Genomic DNA, 18,449 nt, shown 5'->3' with positions numbered 1-18,449 from the left:
GATTTTATAAAGAATTTAGATAGATCTATCAGATTTTCAATTATCATTTCTATGTAGATGATTCTGAGATATTCTAGTCCTGCCCTTACCTGTTGACCTCCACCTTCATATTCCTAACTGCTTATTAGACATCTTGGACTAGATGTCTATAGCTATCTTAAATTCAGCATATCCAAAACTGAACCCATAATGTTCCCCTCCACACCTTCCCCTTTTCCTAACTTCTCTATTATAGTTGAGGGTATCACTATCCTTCTAATCACACTGGCTTACACCCTTGGTAAGACTCCTCATTCTCACCCCCATATCCACTCATTTCTCAAGTCCTGCCACTTCTACCTTCATAACATTTCTCATATATTCCCTTTTCCCCTCTGACACTGCTACCACCCTGACAGAAGCTTTTATCTCTTCAAGCCTGGACTATTGCATGCACAAGCTGGTTGGTTTCCTGTCTCAAGTCTCTCTCCATTCCAATCCAACCTCCATTCATCTGACAAATTGATCTTCCTAAAATGCAGGTCTGACCATATCACTCCTTATTCCATAAATTCCAGTGGTTTCCTATCACCTCCAGAATCAAATATAAAATCCCCTGTTTGGCTTTTAAAGCCCTTCATAATCTAGCCTCTTCCTACCTTTGCAGTCTTCTTATACCTTACTCCTCTCCAAGTATTCTGTGATCCATTGACCAGCCTCCTTGCTGTTCCTTGAACACAACACTCCATCTCCCATTTATGAGGATTTTCATGGTTCTCTCCCTGGAACCCTCTTCCTCTTCATTTGTCTCCCTTCAAATATCAGCTAAAATCCCACTTTCTCCAAGAAACCTCTCCCAGTCCTCCTTAATCTGAGGGCTTTTTCTCTGAGACTAATCCCCCCAATTTATCCTGCATTTTGTATATTTTTGTACTCTTTGGGGCTCAGTGAACCATGGTATGCCAGGTCCTTATACTTTCCACTATCTCTCAAAGTCTGTCCAAGTTCATGTTTATTGTTTCTATGACACTATCTATCCATCTCATCCTCTGCCATCGCCTTTTCCTTAGCTCTTCACATGCTGCTGCCACAATTTGACTGTGAGCTCTCTGAGAGCAGAAACCAGGATGTTTGCCTTTCTTTGCATCCCTGGTGCTTAGCACAGGGCCTGGCACATAGTAGGCATTTAATAAAATACACACTCCATAATGTGGCATCAAAAGATCTGGACACATTTTGAAGGAGGAAAAACACATTATTAATAATTGGTCAAAAGATATTAAAACTCCTTAATAATCATAGAAATACAAATTAAGATAGCATTGAGTTCACTTTAAATGGCTTCTTTCTTCTCTTGCACTAAGTGCTCTGATGCCCAAGGCAAGTGTGTACATCAAAGGAGCAGTTCACAGACTCTTAGACTTAAGAGTCAAAAGGGTCCATAAATATTATTTAGACTAGCATTCTCTTTTTACATATGAGATACACAAGGCCCAAAGAGCTGGAGTGATTTATCCACATTCTGCCACTCATTACCTGCAGGATTTTGGACAAATCCCTTAATTTCTCTAGGTTTCAGTTTTCTCATTTATAAAAGGAAGAGAGTCGGATCATCGGGCGTGGGGAACCTGCGGCCTCGAGGCCAAATGTGGCCCTCTAGGTCCTCCAGTGCCACCCTTTGACTGAATCAAAACTTCACAGAACAAATCTCTTTAATAAAAGGATAATAATAAAATAATAAAAGGACTGAATCCAAACTTCACAGAACAAATCCCTTTAATAAAAGGATAATAATGAAACAGTAAAAGGATTAATAAAAGGATTTGTTCTGTGAAGTTTGGATTCAGTCAAAGGGTGGCACTTGAGGACCTAGAGGGCCTCATGTGGCCTGGAGGCTGCAGGTTCTCCACCCCTGAACCAGATGATCCTTAAAGTTACTTCCAGCTTTAAATCTAAGATTTTGGGTCCTAAGGTAAGGTCTCACACGGAGAAAGGCAGAGCCAAATTCTAACTCCAAATCTAGGGCTATGATTATTAATTGTAGAGAAGAGCCTTAAAATACTTTATTCCTGAAAAAGTTTGTTGTTGTCCAATCACTTCAGCTGTGTCCCACTCTTTACGACCCCATTTGAGGTTTTCTTGGCTTATCCTAGAGCAGTTTGCCATTTCTGTCTCCAGCTCATTTTACAGGTAAAGAAACGGAGGCAAACAGCGTTAAGTGACTTGCCCAGGGTCAAACAGCTAGTAAGTGTCTGAGGCTGATTTGAACTTAGGAGGAAGAGTCTTCCTGATTCCAGGCTCAGCACTCTATCCGCCGCATCACCTATTGCTCATCCAACATCAGCATGTCAGAAAACATTTGCTGAGCACTACGTGTGCTAGGCCCCATGCTAAGTGCTGGGGACATAAAGACAACCAAAAATTCAAACAGCCCCTATCCTGAAGGAGTTTGCATTCTGCTGGATACTTCACTGTGGTTTCCCTCATCAGAGTGCTTCCTCAACTGCCACAGATTGCTACCCTTCTGTCCATTAGTGTTCTATTATTAGACCATTAGTATAATGATAAAGTAGCGCACATTTACATATAGCTTTAAGGTTTACAGAATGCTCACATATATGAGTTCATTTGATCTTTACAACAACCAGAAAGGTAGGTGCTATTGTCATCCCTTTTTTACAGATAAGGAAACTAAAGTAGGCAGAGGTTAAGTGATTTGCCCTGTCCTCACCTGTAAAATGAGCTGGAGAAGGAAACGGCAAACCACTGCAGTATCTCTGCCAAGAAAACCCCAAATGGGGTCACGGAGAGTTGGACACGACTGAAACAACAGCAAAAAAATAGGTGGTAATTTTGTCTGAGACCAGATATGAACTCAGGTCTTCCTGACTTCCAGTCCAGCACACTCTCCGTGGTGCCACCTGCCTGCTGGACTTGCTGTTCTGGTTTCTGGAGTGGCTGTGGCCAAAATCTGGAGATGGGGCTCTTTGAGTTTGGCTAAGCTAGCTGTTTGAGAACCCAGGGTCACCTCAATATTACAGTGAGGCAGCAGAGTAGGAAATTAGCGGAGCTGACATTTATACAGCGATTTTTATGGCTTACCCCAGATTAGGCAGCTTGTAAGCATCAGAGGCAGATTCAAATCCACGTCTCTCCTGATTCCCAGCCTTGAATTCTCTCCAGCACCACGGTGTTCAGTTCATTCACGGGCAGGGCAATAAGACCCACCAACCGCAGCAGATGCAACTCAGTCTATGGTGCAAAAAAGAAATATCATTGACACTTCTATTTCTCTGAGTCTTTCTCAACGTGATGTAAACCAAAAGCCCTATTGGTTCCAATCAGCTTTGGTGAACAAGGAGCCTGAGGAGCAAGGTTGGAGCCCAGCGCATTACTTAGGGAGCATGAAGAAACAGCTAACAAAAGAGACTAATGTCTGACTCATCCAGTTACAGAGGAGAAGGGAAATTAGCACACATTCAGCTAAATTGTTCTCAAGGGCAGACATTCATAATGATAAATTGAAACATTCCAAGCCTAAAAGAGGTTACCTGTAGAAAACTGCACAGATCAGTTTAGGGATCACTGCTTTTTATTAGTTATACAAATGGCCTAAAAATGCTACTGAATGTAAAATTCCCAGGTCAGCAGAGGGCACAAAACCCAGGACACAGAGAGATACAACAAAATGAGAGACAAGAACGAATGAACCAAACATAAGGGACTTGATTAGCTCATGGGCAAAAACCAAAAAGCTAGAAGAACATAAGAATGCTACCAAGACTAGGGTATATTTGAAAGACAAGGAAGAAGGAATAGGGATTGGGAGTGGAAAAAGGATGATGTCTTTCTGAGGCTGCTCAAGAATCAAGGTGGTGCAGTGGATTGGGCAATAGCTTTAGAAGAAAAAAGGACCTAGATTTGAGTCCTTCCTCTCCTACTGATTACACATGTAATCTTGAGCAAGTCGTTTAACTTCTCTGGATCTCAGTTTCCTCATTTGTAAAATGAGGCAGTGAGATTAGAAGACCTCCAAAAAAGTCCCTTCCAGACCTAAATCAATAATATCAAGAGTCAAATCCAACTCAACTTTTTTTCATAGAATATTGGGGCTGCATAGCCTCTCACAGACATTCATCTTCTTGTCTTTGGGCACTGTACATTTAGATCATCTCCAAAAAGACATCCGCCAACCAATCTATTTTCCACTACCCTCAGAAAATGATGTCCCATAGCCTCAACAAAATAACAGATATTCTCCCTTTATGAATGTTAGACACATTTTAGATCAGCTTTCAACGGCATATAGTAGGTGCTTATAAATGCTGACTGATTGACTTCGATGACCTGAAAACAAGGATGACTAAAACTTTAGATATTACCCAAACCTCACATTCTCTCACAACTTCAGCTCTTCTCTCATAAAACTTCAGCTGTAACTAGTGGAGGAAGAGTGGGGAAACTGAGGCTTCATCCCCAGGGTCCCAAATTTAGTGGGTATTGACAGCCCTTGCAGTCCTTCAGCAACCTAGAAGCAATATCCATGGGCTGTGTCACCATACCTAGAATGGACTCCTACCTCAACACTGCTCTTCAAATATCTTGTTTCTGTCAAAGCCCTACTCAAGGGTCACTTTCCAAAGGAACCTTTTCTTGATTCCCCTCAACCCACCATAATTTACCTTGTATTTATTTTGCAAATATTTATTTACATACATGTCATCTTCCTCAGTAGAAGGTAAGCTCCTTGAGGGTAGGAACTATTTCACTTTGTCTTTGTATCCCCAGCATCCAATACAGGGACTGAGGCAGAAGAGGCACTTAATGAACACTTGTTCGTTGAATGATTGGTTGAGATAGTTATCTAGAATAATTAATGAATATAGGAGGCTGTGTTGAGCTCACCCCCAATTCCTGTATAGTGGCTTCTCAGTACTAGCCTCATCACACCAATGTTGCAGGGTCCATTTCCATGTCCTATGCAACCCACTCTCCTCAAATGAAGGTGTGGTTTAAATGTAGTTAGTAATATTTGCCCTAAGCACAAAAAAATTCCTAGTTACAGCTATGACCAGACCTTTCCCAGAAATGCTAAAGAACAGCAACGTTGATGGGCCTGCTTTATCCCAGACTGTAAATGTCAATCATGAGATCACACTCAGCCTCTCAACAAGATTAAAATATAATTGGAAAATATTTAACAGAGTGACTATAAATACAATAGAACATAAATAATATTAATATGAGGTTTTCTATGTCAATATGCTACCCACGGGGATCTTTATGTAAGGTTTAACGGTTGCTGTTTCTATCTGAGTTTGACACCACTGATGCAGACATTACTCAACCAACCAAGGAAGTCAACAACAAGGATTAGTAAGACCCTACTATGTGCTTAGCACTGAGGTGAGTACAAAAATGAATCAGTGTATGCTCTCAAGGAGTTCAATGTTTGATTGGGGAAAACAACACATACATGTAAGAGCAAATGCAAAATATGTTGCAATTATGATACATTGTAATACAAAATATAAAGTAAATATAAAGTTATTTCAGAAGGAGTGAGGGGGCAATAGTATCTGGGGGCAGGGCCAGGGAATAGGATCAGGAAAGTCTTCCTGTAGGAGGTAGCACTTGAGATGAGCTTTAAGAGGGTTGTAAGAGGCAAAGAAGGAATGCACTCCAGGCACGGGGAAGCAGTCTGTGCACAGTGAGTATGCCAGTTTGGTTGGGCTGAAGAGTGCACAAAGTGGAGTGATATATAATGAAGCTGGAAAAGTGGGGGGGGCGGTTTTAATGTAAAACAGGGAAGTTTGTGTTTTGTCTGAGAGGCAACAGTGAGCCATTATAGCTCTTTGAGCTGGGGAATGATGTGGTCAGATCTGTGTTTTAAGGATATTACTTTGGCAGCTGAATGGAAAATGGATTGGAAAGGAGACCAGTTAGGAGGTTATTGTAGTGCTCCAGGTGAGTGATGATGGGGACCTCAACTGAGATGGTGGCTCTGTGAGTGGAGAGAAGGGAATGTATGTGAAAACTTTTTGGAGGTAGAATGGACAATACTTGGGACCCAATTACATATGGAGCATGAGGAAGAGTAAAGAGTTGAGGATGACTCCAAGATCGTGAATTTGGGTGACCAGAAGGATGGTGGTATCCTCTACAGAAACAGGGAATTTGGAGATTGAGTAGATTTGGGGGGAAAGAAACTGTTTTGGACATGATGAATTATGATGCCTATGTGATATTCAGAGGAAACTGTCCAATACACAGGACTTTTTTGTTGTTCAATTGTGTCCAACTCTTCATGACCCCATTTGGGGTTTTCTTGGCAAAGATAGTGGTTCACCATTTCCTTCTCCAGCTCATTTTACAGGTGAGGAAACTGAGGCAAACAGGGTTAAGTGATTTGCTCAGGGTCACACAGCTAGTATCTGAGGCTAGATTGGAACTCAGGTCTTCCCGACTCCAGGCTCGGCACCCCATAGAATAGAGAGGGATAGATATATAGATCTGAAAGCCTGCATAGAGATGAGGGGGCAGAAGAACAGAGAAGCGGGCTCAAGACAGAGCTATGGAATATACCCACATATATGGGGATGAGAAATTGATCATTCAGCAAAGGAGACTGGGAAGGCTGAAACTGTCAAAAGGTAGCCAACCAGAAAGAAAAGAAACAGAAGCCAAGATAATCTAAAAATTGGAAAATCAGTTTCTGAATAGCCATGTAGTATTCTGCCTCTGACACTTATTACTTAGGCAAGACACAACTTCCTTGGGCCTCAGTTTCTTCATCTTCAAAATGAGAAAGTTGGAATTGATGGCTTAGGAGTTCCTTTCTAGATCTATGTACTTATTGTTCATGATTACAAATAATCCTTAATCAGTATAGGTGAATTATGCTACTTAAGAATAAAATTTCTAGTAAAGGGAATTTCACATTAAAATCACAATGGTAAGACATATTCCACATCTATGGATGAGTTATTTTAAGGAGAGAATTACTAATGAACTAATATGTGCTAATGAAGCAACTAGGTGGCACAGTGGATAGAGTGGCAATCCTGGAGTCAGGAAGACTCATCTTCCTGAGTTCAAATCCAGCCTCAGACACTTACTAGCTGTGTCACCCTGGGCAAGTCACTTAACCCTGTGGCCTCAATTTCTTCAGCCACAAAATGAGCTGGAAGAGTATTTCCAGTATCTTTGCAAACAAAAAAAAACCAAAAGGGGTCATGAAGAGCTGGACATGACTGAAAAGACTGATCAGCAACAATATCATGAGCTAATAAAGCTTTATATCCATTTAACATCAGAATTTCCCAGTCAAGGTTTGGAGGAAGGTGAGAATATGGAATAACAGATGCTCAGTCCATGGGCTGCAGCAGTACCCACATAGTATCAAAGACCTAGAGGAAAACCTGCAGCATTTATGGAGGGCACAGACAAGAAGACGAGAGGGTATCAACGGGCTGCAGTCTGTTCCATTGCAGAGAGTACCCTCAACTATGAGCTCACAGTTGCACTAAGCACAACATTCAACATTCAACAACATGTAAGTGCAACATTTAGAGATGGAAGGTATCTTATAGATGATCTAATTCAACTTCCTCTTTTACAAATGAGAATTTAAAGCCATGCACTCTGATTATAGTATCAGTGCCCTTTTCATTATAATAATAATAGCTAATATTTGTATAGAATTTACTACATGTGAGACACAATGCCAAATGCCTTACAATTACTGTCTCATTTGATCCTCGTAATAGCCCTTTGTTCCCATTTTATAGGTGAAGGAACTGAGTCAAACAGGGGTTAGATCATTTGCCTAGGGTTATACAGATAGTGTTTGAGGCAGGATTTGGACTCTAGTCTTCTTGATTCCAGGTCCCAATTCTCTATCCACGGCACCATCAAGCTACCTCTCTTCTCCATTCATATATGGATGAACATATACCATAAGTAGCATACGTAGAATAAGGAGCATAATTCACCTATACTGATTCAGGATTATTTGTAACCATATCACCAACAATAGGAGCATAGATCTAGAAGGGACCTCCTAGGTGATCTATGCCAACCTTGTCATTTTGAAGACGAGGAAACTGAGACCCAAGGAAATGTCTTGCCTAAGTAATGAGCGTCAGAGGCAGGATACTACATCGTCGTTCAGAAACTGACTTTCCAATTTTTGCATTATCTTGGCTTCTGTTTCTTTTCTTTCTGGTTGTCTACCTTTCAGCTGTTTTAGTCTTCCAAATACCCTTGGCTAGATGACCAATTGGGTATTTATACATGTGGATATATTTACACACACATGCATAGCTACACGGCACAGTGGATAGAGCAGTGGACCTGAAGTCAGGAAGACCAGATTTCAAATCCTGCCTCAAACACTTACTACCTGTGACCCTGGCTGGACAAGGCATTTATCCTCTGTCTGCCTCAGTTTCCTCATCAGTAAAAGAGAGATAATAATAGCAGCTCCCTCCCAGGGTTGTTGTGAAGATCAATTGAGATAATATTTGTAAAGCTTTTTGTAAATCTTAAAGTTATATAAATTCTAGCTATTATTATTATTATTATGATACATGAATGTGAGAATGTATAAAAATTAACTTAGTAATTTGATGTGATTTCATCAGACCTAAATTTAGCAACCCAAATTCTCTCTTGAATGGAGACCTAAAAAAAATCCAAATTTCAGATTTAAGCCATTATTCTTATAGAAGTTGGTAAAAACGGTGCATTTTTCCCTGCCCAGTTTTCACTGTTTCAGTGGGGGAAAGAAACATTTTTTTTCTTCTTTCCCATCTTAATGAACCTTGAAATTAATAGATTTTTGCTGATCACATCTTTTCTCCACTCTCACCAGCTTTACTGATTTTAGTAGATTACCTCTCTGGAATGTTTACAAATTAAAAGTTGCTAAAAAAATTAGTGTCAACTCCATTCCCATATTCCATTTCATACTCTAACCTGGAGGCTCTATCTTTTATTCTTGTGGACAGAGACGTGCAATATTTTAAAGACCTTGCTTTAAAAAAAACATAAGATATGCTGAAACTCCAACCAACATTTATCTCTGCTACTTTATTTAATCTTAAATGTTGACAAAAATACAGTGGGCTCATACTGTTACTAGTTGGCTACTCAAGAAGTAACTGAAGGAGGAAAATAATGAAAACATCTGTTAGACAAAGGCCCGTGTTTACACTACGATTCCATTTACCTTAAAAGAACCATCCCCTTTTAGAACAACCTTTCCGGTCCCTGCCAATCAGATGGGTCATTCTCTCCAAAACATTAGAACAGTAGGACTTTGGCTTGACCAAATACTATCAGAGAGCTCGATTTATTTCCATAGCACCCACTGACTTTTGTTAGTGCAAAAGTCACAGGGATAAAATGTCAAGAAACACAAGCTACCCTTCTGGAAAAACAAACACTGCAGCTTCTCCTCCACCTTGACTCCTGATAAGTTTTGTATTGTGGCATTCACTTAACAGAGAGAGACCATTTTCCTGTGGCGGTGTTCTATTCCCAGTGACATTATCTCTTCCCTAAAGCGAAGCTACCAAAACCTACTGAATTCCAGGGGCGCCTTCCCAAGTATTTGCCCACTCTTGATTTCTGCTCTTCTAATAACCAGCCTCCTCTCTGTTTCTGCAGCATAGGGCTTGCAGATGAACGAAAGAACTCGTGCCCTCATGCAATTAATCTGAAGAGTCCTGGAAATGCTGAGGCAATTTAATTTCATCGGTGGTGCTTTGAAACCCAGTGACAACCTTAACGACTTTAATACTAAAGGACAATCTCCTTTAGAGAGCTTTATTAATATTAATATAGTGATCTCAGAGCAATATTTAAAAACAAAGAGTATGTCCCCACTTTCGATTTTTAAATCACCCAATCATAAAAGCTCAGGCTTTCCATCATTTTCCCTGATTAAGGATGTGGACTCCAATAAAGCCAGATTGAAATCTGATTCTGCCACTGAGTGGAGGCTGGTAGGATGTTTTTCAGTATTATGCTGCTCAGTAGTTGAAAGAAATGAAACTGGTGATTTTAATAAATCAGTTATTTAACAAACATAATACTATGTTAGATTGGGGGAGTGATGCCAAAGATTATAATAATTGGCTTCGATCCTCAAGGAGCTTATAAACTATATCTAGGACAGAGAAGACTAATAAATATAAAACAACCAAATCACACAACACATGATGCACATATACATATATAAACATACACATATATGCATATATATGCCTATACATTAAAATATTCCTGGGGACAAAGTCTAACAATAGCTCAAATCTACAGTGGTATAGTAGATAGAATGCTGGGCTTGGAGTTAGGAAGACCTGGGTTCAAATCTTACTTATGACATTTATTAGTTGAGTTGAAACTAATTGTCATGCAACTTGCCCTAGAGAAGCCATTTCACCTCTGCAAACTGCTTATGACTCATCTTCAAAGTCATAGACACCTTGCATTGGTGGAGGGAGTTCCAATATTGGGAGTTCTGCCTGCTGTTGAAATAATAGGTCCTTTAAGTACTGAATAATGGTTCACTTCAATAAGTCCACAGTTTTAGCATAAACTTTGTAGTTTATAAAGTACTTGCTTCACAACAACTCTGTAAAGTGTGTGTTTTTTGTATTCCTAGTATGTAGTACAGTGCATGACATATAGTAAGTGCTTAATAAATATTTGGTGACTGCATGTAATGAACATAATATTATCTTTCTTGTACCAATAAGGAAGTTGAAGTACAGACAGGTGCAGTGATTTACCCATTATCCTATCCTAAGTATCAGAGCTGAGCAAATTCTGCCTCTGACACTTATCAGCTGAGACTGTGGACAAGTCACCTAACATCTATCTGCCTCAGTTTCCTCATCTGTAAAATGGAGATAATATTTATGAATGTAAATAAATTGCATGAAGGAGTCTAGGGCTCTTGCAACTACACCATTCTGTGCTCTGCACATCTCTGACTTGGGTAGACAATTGTCCTTTAACACTTAAATGACACGATGCATGTAAAAATACTTTGTAAACCTTGAAATGTTATATAAATGGGAAGTATTATTACCCTGTTTGGAGAAGAAAGAATATTTGTATTTAAATTTCTGGAGGCAGGGTTTGCTCTATTCAGAGTACAAAGAAAATGAATGAAAGCACACCATCCTTAATTCCTCAGCATAAGAGCTGAATGTTAGACCAAGATAACTGGCCTGAGGCACTTCTTCTGGACCAGATATGAGAAATATATATGCAGATTGAAAGTTTACAGTCTGGACCACTAAATTCAACATTCTGGGGGAATGGTTAGAAGAAGCTTTGCAGGAAAAAAAGATTTAGCTCATTTCTCATTTTAGAGAACATCTTCTCCAGGATTCTGTTCTCTCTGCCCAGATCTGGAATGGATGGCTGAGGGGTGGGGGTGGACCCCATCCTCCCCAAGGTGAGAAGCTGCCTCTACTTCCAGTCTTCAGCTTTCATTTTCAGTGTGCATGCCTGTAGTTTGCAGTACCCAATCAGGATACACAGTGGCTTTAGTGACGGTCCTCACAGGCTCAGAGATACAGAGCTGGAAGGGACCTTAGGGCTTATTTAATTCAATCTCTTCATTTTACAGTTGAAGAAACTGATGCCTAGCAAGATAAGTGATTTATCCACGGTCACAAGAGTAGTGAGTGGTAGAGTCAGAATTTGAACCTAGGTCCTTTGACTCTAAATTTAGCACTCTTTCTGCTATACATCTGAGTGGGGAAGCTCTCTTCAAAAGGTCATCTAGTTCACACTTTTGCCTCCTGAAAAGGGTAGAAATTATGCACAATAGTACAATGATGTCCGACTTTGTAAATACATACCAACCAACACTTACAGTCCTCTGTCATGGCCCTTGAGAATTCTGGGTCACCTCCAAACTACAATGAAGCATCACAGTAGAAACTCTACCTTTTTCTTTTCTCATGTGTATAATCCACATGATATCATTTTCTCATCAGAAGGGGGACTTATGCTCCATTCAAACAGAACTTTTTTTCCATACAATTTCACAATACAGTTTAAGCATATTGTTTCTTGTTCTTTCTTTGGTGGAAATGGGAAAAAAGCTAGTCATTATCTGTAACAAATCATCTTTCATATAATCCATGGTTATTAAATTAATTTTAAATTTTTTCTCTGTAGTAAATCATTCCACTTCCTTTAATTTATACACTCAGGAACTATTCCTTCACTACGATGCTATATTAGTTTTTTAGATTTTTTATTTTTAGTTTACAACACTCAGTTCCACAATTTTTTGAGTTCCAAATTTTCTTTCCCTTCCCTTCCCCTCCCCCAAGACAGCATGGAATTCAATATATGTTCTACGTATACCTTCTCATTAAACTTATTGACACAATAGTCAAATTGTAAAGAAGAATTATGACCAATGGAATGAATCATGAGAAAGAAGAAACAAAACCAAAAAAGAAGAGAAAGGGAGCAGATAGTTTGCCTCCATCTGCATTCAGACTGCATAATTCTTTTTCTGGATGTAGATCTTTCCATATGATGCTATAAATTGAGCCTCTAAAAGTGTTGATACCATCCATAGCAATGGGCTCTGGGAAGTATAAGTTTTGATTCCCTGAGCTATTCAAATAGGACCAAATGGTTATCCTATAGTTAATCATATCAGAGTCGTTGGGGATTTGGAAGACTCATTCCTCATTACCAGTGAAGTAAAGCAAGGCGTTATAATGGTTTTAATGCTATTAAATTAATTTTATGAAGGCATGTTTGAGGGCACATGAACGGACTTGATGAAACTGAAGTTTAAACATAATTGCAGGGAATGGGAACTCAAATATTTTTTGCTTGGGGATGGGGGTATCTCCACACTCTCACTGATTTGTTTGTAGTAGATGGAAAGGTACTGGGGGAGGTCAGAGCAACTATTTCCCTCTTCTACTTTGCTTACTACCACGTTGGGGCAGGGAAGTAAAGGAACTGGATCACATTAGCAAAGACAGACCCAACAATCCCTAAGGTAAGATCTAAATCTGCCTCTAGATGTTTGGGAAACCTACTTCAGCAGATTAGCAATACCATGAAAAGTTCTTGGGACAGTCATTCTGTAGTTATGTGTGTGATAACTGTGTTCCTCAATAACACTTATGCAGTGCTTTAAAGTTTATGAAGCACTTTATCATCTTGTTGAACCCTACCTTCTCAATTACCCTGTGAGGTAGGTAGTCAGTCAATAAGCATTTATAAAGCACCAACCATGTGCCAGGCACCGTGCTAAACACTGGAGACACAAAGAGAGGCAAAAGTACAGTCCCTGATCTCAAATTGCTCACAGACTAATGGGGGAGAGAAGACACAAACAATTATGCACAAATAAGATAAATACAGGATAAATCAAGGTTAATCTCTGAGAGTTAGGCACTAAGATGGAAGACTGAGAAAGGTTTCTTGTAGATGAGACTTAAGTTTAAACTTGAAGGAAGCCAGGGGGTAGAAATGAGGAGGGGGAGAATTATAGGCATGGGAGACAGCCAGGAAATTGAATGTCTTGTATGAGGAACAAACAGCCAGGAGGCCAGGGTCACTGGATCTCACAGTACTTGGAGGGAAATAAGATGTAAGGAGATTGGGAAAGTAGGAGGAGGCTAGTTTATGAAGGGCTTTAAAAGCCAGAGGTTTTTATAGTTGATCCTGGAGATAATAGGGAGACACTGAAGTTAGTAGGACAGGGAGTGGGGAAAAGGAAGAGAGGGACAGGTTCAAATCTGTTCTTTAGAAAGCACAGGTTTTGACAGCACTTGACAGTGGAGTGGAGGGTGGATTGCAGTGGGGAGAGATTTGTGGCAAGCAGGGAGACCAATCACCAAACTTTGCAATAGTGTAGGAGTGAAGCAGCTAGGTGGCTCAGTGGAGAGAGCACTGGGCCTGGAGTCAGGAAGACCTGAGTTCAGATCTGGCCTCAGACATTTAATAGCTGTGGGATCCTGGACAAGTCCGTTAACTTCTGCCATAATCCTCTGGAGAAGGAAATGGCAAACTGGTATCTTTGCCAAAAAAACCTGTTGGCCATTAAAGGTGTGCTATGGCCCCGTGAGATCATGAAGAGTTGGACATGACTGAATTACTGAATAAGTGATGAAGGTCCGTTCCAGGGTGGTGGCAGTCTCAGAGGAGGAGAGGGGGCAGATGGCAGAAATGACAAGATTTAACAACTGTTTGGCTATAGGGGATGAGAGAGTGAGAGGGGTGGAGGATGACCCCTACATTATAGCTTGGGTAACTGGGAGAATGGTAGTGCTTTTGACAGTAACAGGGAAATTAGGAAGAGGGGAAAGTTTTTGGGAGAGATAATGAGCGTTTACATGACCTCTAATTCAAGATGCCCAAAAGACAGTTGGAGATGCGAGACTAGAGATCAGGAGAAAGAGTAGGGCTGGACAAGTCAATCTGAGAATCATTCGCATAGAGATGATAATTGAATCCATGGGAGATGGTCAGCAAGCAAAACAGTATAAAGGAAGAGGAGGAGAAAGACAGTGCTGGAGGTTCAGGAAGGTTGGGATTTGCTTATACATAGCCACACAGCCACTAAGTGGGAGGCTTTGAACTCAGGCCTTCCTAAGCCTAAACTGTTCGTCAGGGAAGCCACTGCTTCACACCACTACTCTGGAGAACGGATATAAAAACACGATGGACCATTATGTATTCAGTGAATATCTGTCATGTACAAGTTGCACAGGACACAAAGATGTGCAGAACAAGGTCCCAGCCCTCATAGATCTTAGTGTTCTCAACCGTTAGTAAATATGAAGAAGGCTGGGAAATACTACGTACTGCCCGATGATTTAATTAGCAACTTTGGCCTGGTCTTTTATGGGTAATACATAAATAGTTCCCAATCTAGTGATAACAATTATAAATGTTTATGCTCTATTTATGTGGTACCTCATAGTTACGACAATGACACAAATAATAAAAATAGCATTTATGTAAGTACTTAAGTAAGCACTTTGCAAAGCACTTACAAATGTCATCTTATTTGAACCTCACAACAACCCTGCGAGGTAGGTGCTATTATTATCCCTATTTTTACAGATGAGGAAACTGAGGCTCAGAGAGGTTAAGAAACTTGCTGTAACAACGTTGCAAGCAGCTGTTGTGGGGGTGAAAGACCAACAACACCAGCACACAGGAGGGCTGCTAGCACAGGTCCTTTGATCTGCTTTTCTAAGGAAAGCAACTTTGAGGGGTTAACAATCTTACTTTAAACATACACATGCCATTCACTTAGTTCACGGGAAAAGTCAGCACTCTGAACTTCAGAGCAAATACAGAGATTACAGAGAAAATATAAACAGAGCAAATAATGCAAATCAACAGACAGGCTTTAACTGATCAAGACATCACATACCTAGTTACCAAAAAGAAAAGCACCAACATCTTGGTTTTCAAAGCCGGTGGGGCTCTTAACAACAGCTACCCAGAGTCTCATCTGGTCAAATCACACAACACTCTTCCAGTGAGTGACAGCCCCAAAACAAAACACCAACCTCAGATCTTATATACCCTTCCCAGGATCAGAGGGCGTCACAACCATGGGACTCAAACCTATGTGAACTAGGCTTTCTTATTTCTTAAGCAGGTCAATGACTCTTGATTCAATCAAAGAAACAAAAGACAACAAAAAGTCCACTTTGCTTGCCATTACATTTGAAAGGCAAGATTTATCAAAGGTACTTGATTACCTTAGCATTCTAAAAGAGAAAACAAAAAAGTCCCACCCTAATTACCCACAACACTTGCCCAAGGTAGCATAGCTAGTAAGTGGTCTGAAGCAGAATTTGAATTTAGGTCCTCCTGACTCCATGACCAGTATTCTATTCATAAACAGAAGTATAAATTGTCTTATTTCATCCATCATGAAGAGGCAGTATGGACAGAGTGGATAGAGAGGTAGATTTAGAGTCAGTAAGATCTAAGTTCCAATTCTGCCTCAGATATTTATTAGCTATGTAACCTTGCGCAGCAGCTACGTGGTGGAGCAGAGAGAGTTGGGCCTCAAGGATGGCCTAAGTTCAAATCTGGCTTCAGATACTTACTAGCTCTGTGACCCTGGCAAAGTCACTTAAACCTCTGTTTGCCTCAGTTTCCTCAACTGTAAAATGAGACAGAAAAGGAAATGGCAAACCACTCTATTATCTTTGCCAAGAAGAGTCGGATATGACTGAAATGAATGAACAACAAAGATGTAACTCTGAGCAAGTAACTTAAACTTTCTAAACCTCAGTTTCATCATCCATACAATAAAGTACAGATTGGACATGATGACTTCTAAGGCCCTTTTCAGTATTAAATCTATAATCCTAACAACAATGTTGGGAGGTAGTTTATGTAAGTATTACTATATCCTTTTTTATAGATGAGGAAAATGGGGTGGGCTCAGAGAGATTATATGACTAATTCAAAGCCTTGTGGTTGTTATTCAGTTGTGTCCAACTCTTCATGACCCATTTTGGCTTTTCTTGGCAACGACACTGGAGTGGTTTGCCATTTCCTTCTCCAGATTCTTTTACAGATGAGGAAACTGAGGCAAACAGGGTGAAGTGACTTGCCCAGGATCACACTCCAGGACCAGCACTCTACCCACTGTTCCACCTAGTCACTCAATTACTATACTTCAGGTTTGGGACTTAGCACTGTAGAATTTAGTCTTTAGAGATAATTTAGTCCAACTCTCATTGTGCAGATGAGAAAAAACAGGCCCAGAGAACTGAAGAGACTTGTTCCAAGTCATGGGGCAGGAGCAGAGCAGAGCCTGGAGTCTTCTGACCCTGAACTACGCTCTTTCCACGAGACCACAAGGCATCTGATTGGCACAGAAATAACAACACTGATGAAGAGGATAATGACAGTGATGATGAGGGGGAAGATCATACTGATAATGATAGAACAGTGGACCTGGAGTCAGGAAGGTCTGAGTTCAAGTCCTGCTTCTGACATTTAATAGCTGTGTGACCCTGGGCAAGTCACTTAACCTCTACCCACTTCCTCATCTATAAAATACATATAATAATAGCCCCTATTTCACAAGGTTGTCATGAGGATAAAATGAGATATCTGTAAAGCACTTTGCAAAACTTATAAAGCTGAATAAATGCCAGTTTTAAAAAAATAATGACGATAACTGACATTTATAACACTGTAAGGTTTTATAAAGTGCTTAACACCCATGATGTAATCTGATTCTCAGAACAACCCTCCAGATAGGTCCTCCAGGTATTATTGGCTCCATGTTGCAACTAAATAAATCAAGACTCACAGAGAGGTTCAAGAGCCTTGCCCATGGTCACATGGTTGGAAGGTATTAGCTGGCAAGAAACAAACCAAAAATAAAGTTAGCCAAGCTATTCTTTGGAAGTCTCAGAGATTACCATGACTCTGATCAAACTGAAAATCTGCAATGTGGTCGTCATTGCCGACCTTTAATTAATTAATTGTTGGGTTTGGATTTGTGATTTCATCAATATGGAAATCTGCCATTATGGATACTTACTCCTCTGATGATCGCTGGCAAATTTTTTTGAGGGCTTTCTGGTGAGACTTAGAGGTTAAATAATTCACCAATAGCTATCATGTGTCAGAGGTGGGACTACAAAAACAACAATAACAGTGACGGTAATGATAGCTAGCACTTATACAATGCCCACTATGTGCCGGGCACTGTGCCAAGGGTGGGAAACCTGCAACCTCGAGGCCACATGTGGCCTTCTAGGTCCTCAAGCACAGCTCTTTGACCGAATTGTTTGGATTCCATCAACGGACTGCACTTGAGGATCTAGGAGTCCACATGTGGCCTCGAGGCCACAGGTTCCCCACCGTTGCACTGTGCTTACAAAGATTACCTCATTTGATCCTCACAACAACCCTGGGAGGTAGGTGCTATTTCTTCATTTTACAGTTGAAGAAACTGAGGCAGACAAAGGTTAAGTGACTTGAGATCACACAGATGGTAAATGTCCGAGGCTACATCTGAACTCAGATCTTCCTGACTCCACCAAGGTCTACCTGATTTTAAAATGGATTTAGGTTTTTAAACTGGATTTGGATTTAGGTAACCTGGATTTCAATTTGGCTCTGCTCTTCACTATCTGTGTGACCTTGGGTAAGTCATCAAAAGAAATATGGTTCAGACACTTAGTAGCTATGTTATCATACATACATGGATGGAATGCTGGCCATGGAGTCAGGAAGACCTAAATTCAAATCCTGCTTCCAACACTTACTAGCTATGTTACCTTCAGCAAGTCTCTTAATCTCCCAAGCCTTAATTTCTTCTTCTGTAAAAATGGGGATAATGATAGTACCTGCCTCGCAGAGTTGTTGTGAGGATCAGACAAGATATTTGTAAAACGCTCTGCACACCTTAAGTGTTAACATAA

At 40.3% G+C, this 18,449-nt stretch overlaps 1 long non-coding RNA gene across 1 annotated transcript in view; it reads right to left on the bottom strand.

Moving 5' to 3' along the window:
• Nucleotides 1–3,087: 3,087 nt before the first annotated feature.
• LOC118830823 overlaps nt 3,088–18,449 on the bottom strand; it is a 124,432-nt gene continuing 109,070 nt past the window's right edge. Inside the window, exon 3 of the long non-coding RNA XR_005009108.1 lies at nt 3,088–3,231. This is a non-coding gene — a long non-coding RNA (uncharacterized LOC118830823). The remainder of the gene's footprint in view (nt 3,232–18,449) is intronic.

This window comes from Trichosurus vulpecula, chromosome 9 (genome assembly GCF_011100635.1).
Source record: "Trichosurus vulpecula isolate mTriVul1 chromosome 9, mTriVul1.pri, whole genome shotgun sequence".
Lineage (NCBI taxonomy): Eukaryota > Metazoa > Chordata > Mammalia > Diprotodontia > Phalangeridae > Trichosurus > Trichosurus vulpecula.
Note: the sequence above shows the minus strand (reverse complement) of the source record. Positions and strands in the feature narration are given on the sequence as shown.